Here is a 9,101-nt window from a genome sequence, read left to right as displayed (position 1 = left end):
TCTAGAGTTTCATTAATTAAAAGAAGTATCACAAATGTTAATGAAAAGGAACTAAAAATTTACTCTAGTGGGCTTTAATGCTGCTTGGCTATCATCCTAGTTCTATGATCCATTAATGCTCCCTGTCTTGTGGATCACTATTCCATGCATTCTCCATTATCAAACATTCAACAATTCATCCACCTGACTCCTGCTCAGCTGGTAACTTTATTCCTATTTCACTGAAAAGAAAAAAAGCAACTAGAAGAGAATTTGCATAAGCCCTCAAGACCACATTTATCCACTTGGATGCACCTTGCCTCTCTCCTGTTAACTGTGAAATGTCTCAGCTCCCATATAGGTCAGCCCTTCCTCTTGGGAAACAGAACTTCACTTCTTGCCTTCTTAGGAATATTGCTTGATTAATTATTCCCTCTAACTCTTTTATCACTATCGTCTAATGATGAACTCCCCTCCCCCCTATTTCAGCCACCTTACCCCTTTATACTCAGAATAGCTACAATTTATTTACTGCCAACTCTGTGCCTGGAATTGTAATTATCCTACTATGTATAAAAGTATATATAATTACTCTATAAAGCATTGGAAATTGTAAAGACATTCCATTACTTAAAGTAGCAATATGAAATTTTAAAATGTTGGTAATTATATTTGTAAGAAACCATCAATTATAAGTTACATCTCAACATTAGAGATGCTAAAATGTAAAAATTGAGCATCTTAGAATTATTACAGTATTATCTCTAATCCTTAAAACAACTCTATAAAGTAGGTATAATTATCTTCATTTTATTTAATTGAATCAACGTTTTTGTTAAATAGCTGTAATAGTACTAAAATGCTGATGTAATATTATTAGCTAACGTTTATTGAGCACTTAATTGAACAAGAACCTATTGAAAATGCTTTCTGTAGATTCTTGCTTAGTCCCCATACCTGCGCCCTATGACGTAGTGATTATCATCACCTCCATTTTACTGATAAGGAAACTGAAGCATGACAAGGAAAAGGAATACCTTCTAAGTGATAGCTAAACTAGAATTTAAACCTGATTTGGTTTTATTCTCACATGTTGTTCTGTCATCATGGTGAATGTATTAGTTTGCTAGAGCTGTAATTACGAAGTACCACAAACAAACAAAAGAGGTTTATTGTCTCACAGTTCTGGAGGCTGGAAGCTGAGATCAGGGAGCAGGCAGGGTGGATTCTTTCTGAGGGCTGTGAAGGAGAATCTGTTCATGTCTCTCTCTCATGTCTCTCTCCTAGCTTCTGGTGGTTTGCTGACAATCTGCTATATCTTGGCTTCTGTTTCAGCACACAGAATTCTGCCTTCATGTTCACATTGTGTTCTCCCTCTGTGTGCGCAGGTGTCCAATTTTCCCTTTTCATAAGGACAATAGTCATATTTGATTAGAGGACCGCCCTATTTCAGATGACTTCATTTTAACTAATTACATCTGCAATGACCATCTTTTTAAATAAGGTCTCCTTCTAAGGTACTGGGAGTAAGACTTCTACATGTGAATTTGGGGCAGGGGACAAAAAATCAACCCATAACAATGAGCAATTAGTGCTAACAGATATTTAAATTTCTTCAGATGAAACTAATTGTTACCCTAAGATTTGTTTCAGAATGTATTGCTTTGATGGCAACAATAAGACAATCTTTAATGTTCACAAGCAATTGAAAAATTGTATCTTTTAGGTTATGAGATAATGTACTAGAAAACTCTCAAAAGTCCCTTTCCTTTGTCAAGACCACTGTCTGTTGGCCTGTGCCAGTAGCCATCCAGCTGTGATACTCCTAGTGGAAAGAAATGCCAGCTGGACTTCAGCAACAGCCATGATAGCACAGCTCTTAGGCCACCTGTTCTCCATGTAAAATGAATTTGATTCATCTTCTAGAATAAAGTGAATTTATCCTATTTAAATATAACTAGTTGATGACAACTTTGGAATAGTTACTTTTTACTTCCAGAAATTATTATCTACCTTTACATTGACAGGCAGTACAGCGGCAGGAGAGATAATGTACAGCTTTCCTGCTAGAACATGGTGCTCCCAAATCTTTGTGACAACAAAGGAAACAGCACTCTACATTTTGCTGCCTGCGGCCAAAACATATTAGTATCAGCAACACTGTGATTAGATTGGGCTCACCCGAATAATCCAGGATAACTACGTTATTTTAAGGTCAGCTCGTCAGCATCCTTTCATCTACAGCCTTAATTCCCCCTTACCATGTAACATGACACATTATATTCACAGAGTCTGGGGATTAGAGTGTCGTCATCTTTTGGGCCCATTAATCAGCCTATCACACATCTTGGGTTTCTTAGTTCCCATTCTTAATCCTACACTTGAAAAGTTAAATGCAGTTTTGAAAAAGTGTTAGGCTGATAATGGCTCCAAAAGATATCTCCATGTCCAAATCTTTTGAACCTGTAACTGTTATCTTACATGAAAAGGGATTTTTGCAGATGTGATTAAGTTAAGGATTTTGAGATGAGGAAATTATCCTGAATTTTCTGGGTGGTCCCTAAATGCCGCTACAAGTGTTCTTGCAAGAAAGAGAGATAGGAAGATGATACACACAAAAGATGTATATGTGACCACAGAGGCAGAGATTGGAGTTATGCAGCGCAAGTCAAAGAATGCTGGCAGCCACCAGAAGCTGGAATAGGCAAGGAACGAATTCACCCCTAGAACCTTCGGAGGGAGTACAGTCCTGCCAACACATTAATTTCAGCTTATTGAAACTAATTTTGGACTTTGGGCCCACAGAACTGTGAGAGAATAAATTTGTATTGTTTTAAGCCACTAAATTTAAGGTTGTTTGTTGTAAGAGTCTCAGGAAACAAATACAATGCCTCTCTTTTTCATTTTTCATTCAAATCTCTAAGTGATAAAGAGACTTTGCCATATGGGTGAGAGATGAGACTAAAACCATTGTCTACTATACTAGTTCTCAGCTAGAATTGTACATTTCAATCACCTAGCAACTTAAAAAAATAATCCAAGGCAGGTTCTACCCTTGAATTTTCAGTAAGTCCAATAAGTCTAATAAATCCTGGACATGAATATTTAGGTGTGCTCCTTCTCCTCCTACTTCAGATAAATGACCTCAGTATGGTTTCCTGACTGTAAAGACTTTAAATTTGCATCTGCTATGTATGTCTTACATTTCCAGAGCCCAGTGGGGCAAGAGGCTTCCTTTTTTTGCTTTTTATTTAAAGATGTTATTCTTTGAGCTAATTTATAATGGTGAACACACGAACACATACGATGTCTATGTCTGTTACTACCTATCAGTTTCTATTATACATGGGAGAGGCGGATATTAACTTGGTGAAATATACCAAATAGCTATTAAAATAATTTAAATTTCTTAAGGATTAAATTATCCCTTATTTTAGAACTTCCTGGACCTCAAGATAGTGTAGACTCATTTCTCCTGCTCTTCACACAACAAGCGCCTAGCTGGGAAGTGCTCTTATATCACAATAAATGCTCAACCTGGGAAGCAAGACTCCCTTCCTCCACCTAGAGGCACCATTTGGCCTGCCTGAGATAACGCCTTCAGCTCCCTCAGATGGTACCAGCGGAGACCAGTGGAAGCCCTAGTAACACCAGACATACCTAGTAGACTGGAAGTATCACTGTGAAGACTTGAAAATTGAATTGTTATTGGGACCACAGCACACAAAATTAGGGTAAGTCCTGTGTGGTAAATTTAGAGTGACTGTCAAAATAAAAGATTTAAACAGGAGTCAGAGTCTCAACATAATAGCCAAAATGTCCTGGATACAATAGAAAATCACTGTCACACCAAGAAGCTGGGAAAGAGAACTTGAATGAGAAAAGACACAGTGGAAATGCAAACCAGGCAGACTAGTTTTGCGTATTTGCACCCATCTGCTTTTTGTTAAGGACCAGAAATAGATAAGGAATTTATTGTAGAAGATATAGTATTCCTCTCAGTATTAACCTGGGAGCAAAAATATGAAGAACTGATGATCAAAGAGAGCAAATGGGAGTGTAGGAAACATTTAAACTAATCACAAATTAGTAAAGTACGAGTTTGGTCAAAATTTCTGAAATACAAATGTATTTCTCAGTCAAGAAACAGTTGATGCAAGACAAGCATGAGAAATGAACAAACTTAAGAATTTAACAAGTGATGTGACAGGAAAAAGGCACTTATGAAGTGTCTGTCTCTGTAGCATTCACAGCAGTTCCTGAATAAAGAGAACTCAGTCTTGAAAATGCTTTTCCATCTCGTTTAAATTCTATGTCCTAGTTATATTTTCTTCCTTCATCCTTCATACACTTTTAAAATGACAGTAAACTGCAATGTGAAAATCATCATAAACACAGTGCTGAATATATTTTTAATAAAATGAAGAAAGCTTTTATAATGATGTGGAAATTTTTTTAAAAAATAACCAACCCAGCAACAGTTGTAACTGAAATGAAAAATATGAGAAATTTGATCGGCAAACAAGACAGCACATGAACGAAAAATAGCACCAGTTTGAGATTTGATACTGTTGAGATACCTCAGTCTAAAGATCCAGAAAGGCTTTTTGATATGTGGTTTACCTCCTCCAATGAAAAGAGACATATGTTCCAAATAAACAAGCATATTCTCTCTCTCAAAACAAATATTACTAAGAAAAACACAAAAAAACAGTAACTAAGGAAAGTCTAAAATCTTAATTAGAATGTGAGAGTTTCTAAAAATAAAACCCCCAAACAGATTTTGTGTAATTCAAAAATGAAGACATATGATGAAGAGTACATTTGACAATATACACATAGAAGGCATTGTCTTCATTATTTTATGAAGTACTATTAAAGTACAATAATGTTTTATTATTTATAGAAAGGTTAATGTAAACTAGTATGTTTACTTGTGAAAATGTAAGTGAATTTACATTTATTTTCAATAAAGTAAATAAAGTAAAACTACAGGTGTGTCTGTTAATATATATTTGAAATTATATGAAATAATAAAATCTTATCCAGAAATGCCTTTTTCTGGTATTCTATTTTCCTGCATTTTTGTCCAGATAATATTCTAGGTATTGGTTTAATTTAATTAAATGTACTAGGAATTGCAGACCTCAGTTTGTTCCAGTCAAATATTGGATGCCATATGAATAGCACCAGTTGTGCGAAAAGAAAAAGCATAAAGTAAATACTCCAGAAATAGCTTCCAAAGGAATAATATCTACATTGTGCTTAAGAAATTAATCTTTCCTCTCTGGGATCTTGAGTCCTCCAGTTGCCGTAAACTCCACATCTGTATGCTATTTTCAAACAGATTATTTTTCTATTGTATCCAGATTTTTATATTTCTGAGAATTTAACATCAGTGATGCTCATCCGACTGGAAAGCAAAAATCTTCCTTTCTCAGCTTTTTTACTTTGTTGCATTGTTTCTAACTTTCATTTTTACCATTCAGAACTCTATTGACAGTCTACTGTGATGGTGGCAGATACTGCTGTGCCTGTCTCATAACCTTTATTCCACTCTTACTAAAAGCATCCCAGTTTTGTTCCAAGTAGTCACTAAAAATGTATCTTTTCCAACATCTCTTCTAATAAAGATTGGCCACACAACAAAGTTCTGGCCAATGATCACTTTGGGGGGATTTAATTCAATATCCTAGGACATTTGATGATCAATATTATTATTATCAGACATTTTATCAAAAATAATATTACAAATTAAACCAGTAGTATACAAAGTAGCAATTGTTTTATGGGTTGGACTCGAGCTTCCAACAAAAGAGTCCCTTACCCATATGACAATTTTATCATGGATTGGGATTTAAATGAAGGACCAAATCTCAGTTAATTATTGATTCCAAGTCTTTGGTGGTCATAATCACATATCTTGTTTCATGTTACAAGAAGGTACTGACAAAGGTTACCAATGGGCCTTATATTTAAGTAATGCCTAGCTTCTCCTTACCAGTAAAATACCAGTCAATTTGAATAGGTTTCCAATTCCAACCAATAATTTCATATGTCTAATTTTTGTTTATGTGTGGGGCCTTAGCTGTTAGAGAGCATTTGTGCAGATTACATTCCCCATTTATGAATTCCTATAAATTACGGGGCTGTTAGTTTCTCACAAGTTCATTCCTTGAGTTACCACTGCCAAGATCCCAATCCACTCTTTTTTCTACTTTCCATCTGGAGGAGCATGATAAATAGCACCACTTTTTCCATGTGTGGGCGGTTTCCCATCTTTGTTTCTGAGTATGGTGTCTAATTATCTGTTCAGTTCGCTTTATCTAGTTTTCTAAAACTGTACTATCTATTTAAGCCACTTGCCATCCTTTCTTTTCTTCCTAAAATGTTATCCCTTGTATGCATCCAACAGAGGCCAATAAATCTTTTGCCTCAATATGTCTTTCTTAATTAAAGATAAATTCAGCATGTCTTAGTACTACTAATCTTGTGACACTTTAACCTAGGTCGCCTTTAGAATATTTTGGCCAGTGTTGGTTTAGCCACCAGAAATGATGTTGCCACAGAGTGCTAATTGCTTGGGTAAAATTGGAGTATGTATTTTGGACTTGAACTATTGAGTACTCCAGGATTATATAATGTCTATAGTAATGACCCCAAATATACTTAAGTTTGAATATGCCAAAGAGTTTTACATTTTAAAATCAATGGACCTTGTGATTTTTAGTAGTTGGTATTGAATCACAAAGGATCACTCCTAAATGGATATTTGTTTTACTTTGTCAGTATTCTTTACCTTGATTATTGTTCTCCATTCACAAACACATGATCTGTAGGCATTAAGATACATGGAACTATGACAACTTGGGTACTCTATAGGTATACATTCCAGCATCTTCCTCAGCTGATCATCATCCGGATGAACAGGTACATAGTGACCCGTGGTCCATTGTGTACATTCAGGAGGCAACAGTTCCTACATAATGCCTCCTAAAAGGGGTCTGTTGTAATAGATAAACCTGTAAAATGGGCACCAAAACACCATTAAAATTATTCCAAGTGTTTCTTGGAATGTAATATAGATATTCCAGATTGAATGCTTTTTAAATCATCCGGAGCCAATACGGGCATCAGCCTCACACAAGGAGGAAGTTTCAAAGACAAATGGCTTCACCCTTATACACAACTATAAACATAACTAAGAGTTGATATTATTCTCCTTTTCGTAGATTCTCACAAGGTACCAAGGAAATGTTAGAATTTCCTTCTTGTCTTTTCCATTTATTCTTTTCCTTTCCATAAGTAATCACTTTCCACTCTTTACATTTGTCATTAATTTTCATGCAGACTTTCCCCTTCCCCCAGTTTAGGGCTGTCCTATTCAGCCACAGGACTGCAGAAATATGTCTGGCCAGTGCTTCCCCTGTCCTTCATTTCCAGTCTAACGGATTAAGGAGATGAATATGGAATAAGGATATGAATGGATCAAGGATATGAATTTTTTCTTGACCCACCATTTCATATTCTCCCTATTTTGCCCTGAGAAATATTAATTGTTCCGCCTGTAAGGCACTGCCTTGTTTGATTGATTCTGTCTCTCCCTTTGAGACTGTAATCGTTTTAATGGAAGGGATTGTGTTTTATTTATCTTCATGAACCAGCGCCTAACACTGTTTCAGTATAGATAAATGATTGAATTAATGAATAAATGAATGAGGCTAGATGAACCAAACACAAGTGGAAGGTAGGAAATTCACATAAAAGTGGACATAGGAATGATAAGACCTTGAGAAGCCATCTGTAAGATTAACCGTAATTAGTGGGGGGTAGAGTGATAAGAAAATAAAGAATAAATGTTAGTGATTATTTATCTATGTTGAACACTTGCACAAAGGATGTGGCTTTTCTGTTTGTCACATTCTATTCTGAAGATTTCTTTTTTAGTCACTTAACAGCAGACTACTGATTGCTTGTTAATGTATCTGATTTCTAAATGTGCAATTCTCCATCCAATGAAAAAGAAACTTTGTTTAAGTGTTAGAAGATAATGGCTAAAAGGAAGACAAAAGATGCCATTTTCTACCTTCAACTGCATCATTATTCCACCTTGTGAGTTGCACATATTATTTAATTCCTCTTGTCTCAGTCAGCTCAAGTGTAAGATTGGGTGGAAATCTGTAACTGATGGTCAACACGAGTGGTTTGATTAAAGATGTCCAAGCAAATTAAATGAGATTGAATTTAAAGTGCCTTCTGAGACTGAAATTTACTCAGACTAAACATTTAATAAAGTTGTTGAAGTCTCTATACCTACTAGAATGTTATTTTATTTATTTTTAAAGTTCCATGATATATTAACAGGAAAAGCAAATTTATAATAGGTAATTTGTTTCCAAGAAAGATGCTCTGTCTCCATTTTTCTCTAGGAAGACTCAGATCTCATGGACTTAAATATCATTGCAAATCTATTACACTTGCAAGTGCGAATTGGGTTCTCCTATCATTAGAGTTTCTTCTCCTCCTCTTCCTCCTCCTCCTCCATCATTGTGTCTCCATCTGGAACAGCTTAATGGGTTTAATAGGTTTCCCATTAAAAAAAAAGTCCCATTTGGACACTTTCATTTTACTGATGCGGACATTGAGGCACAAAGTGGGTGAAAGGTCTTAGAATATTGTTGTGAATTAGTAGTAAGAAAAGAAAAAAAATTTGAACAGCTTAAGTTTTGTATTACTTTCAAAATCTTAAAAAGATAATAATGGTTTAGATTTAGAAGAAGGATAAATTGTTAAACTTGAATTTTTGTATGAAGCATATTGTCTCCATCATAACTGACTTAGAGATAGCATGAAGACAAATTCCAGTTATTAAAGAGTTTTGAAAGCACAAAATTACATAAAATGAGATGAAAGACCCAGAAGACACAGACAAAAATAGTTGATTTCATAAATTTAAAAAGAAAGAATAATGCAAGGTCATATATACCTATTTTATTGAAAAACTAAGAAAGGGTTTAATGCCAGCAAGTAGACATTTGGATAAACTTTCATACTTACATATATCATTTGAGGTGGAAATGTGAATCTATTTTAGACAGTTATAGTTATGAACAATTCACAGT

The sequence above is a fragment of the Diceros bicornis genome, chromosome 3, assembly GCF_020826845.1.
Source record: "Diceros bicornis minor isolate mBicDic1 chromosome 3, mDicBic1.mat.cur, whole genome shotgun sequence".
NCBI lineage: Eukaryota > Metazoa > Chordata > Mammalia > Perissodactyla > Rhinocerotidae > Diceros > Diceros bicornis.
Note: the sequence above shows the minus strand (reverse complement) of the source record.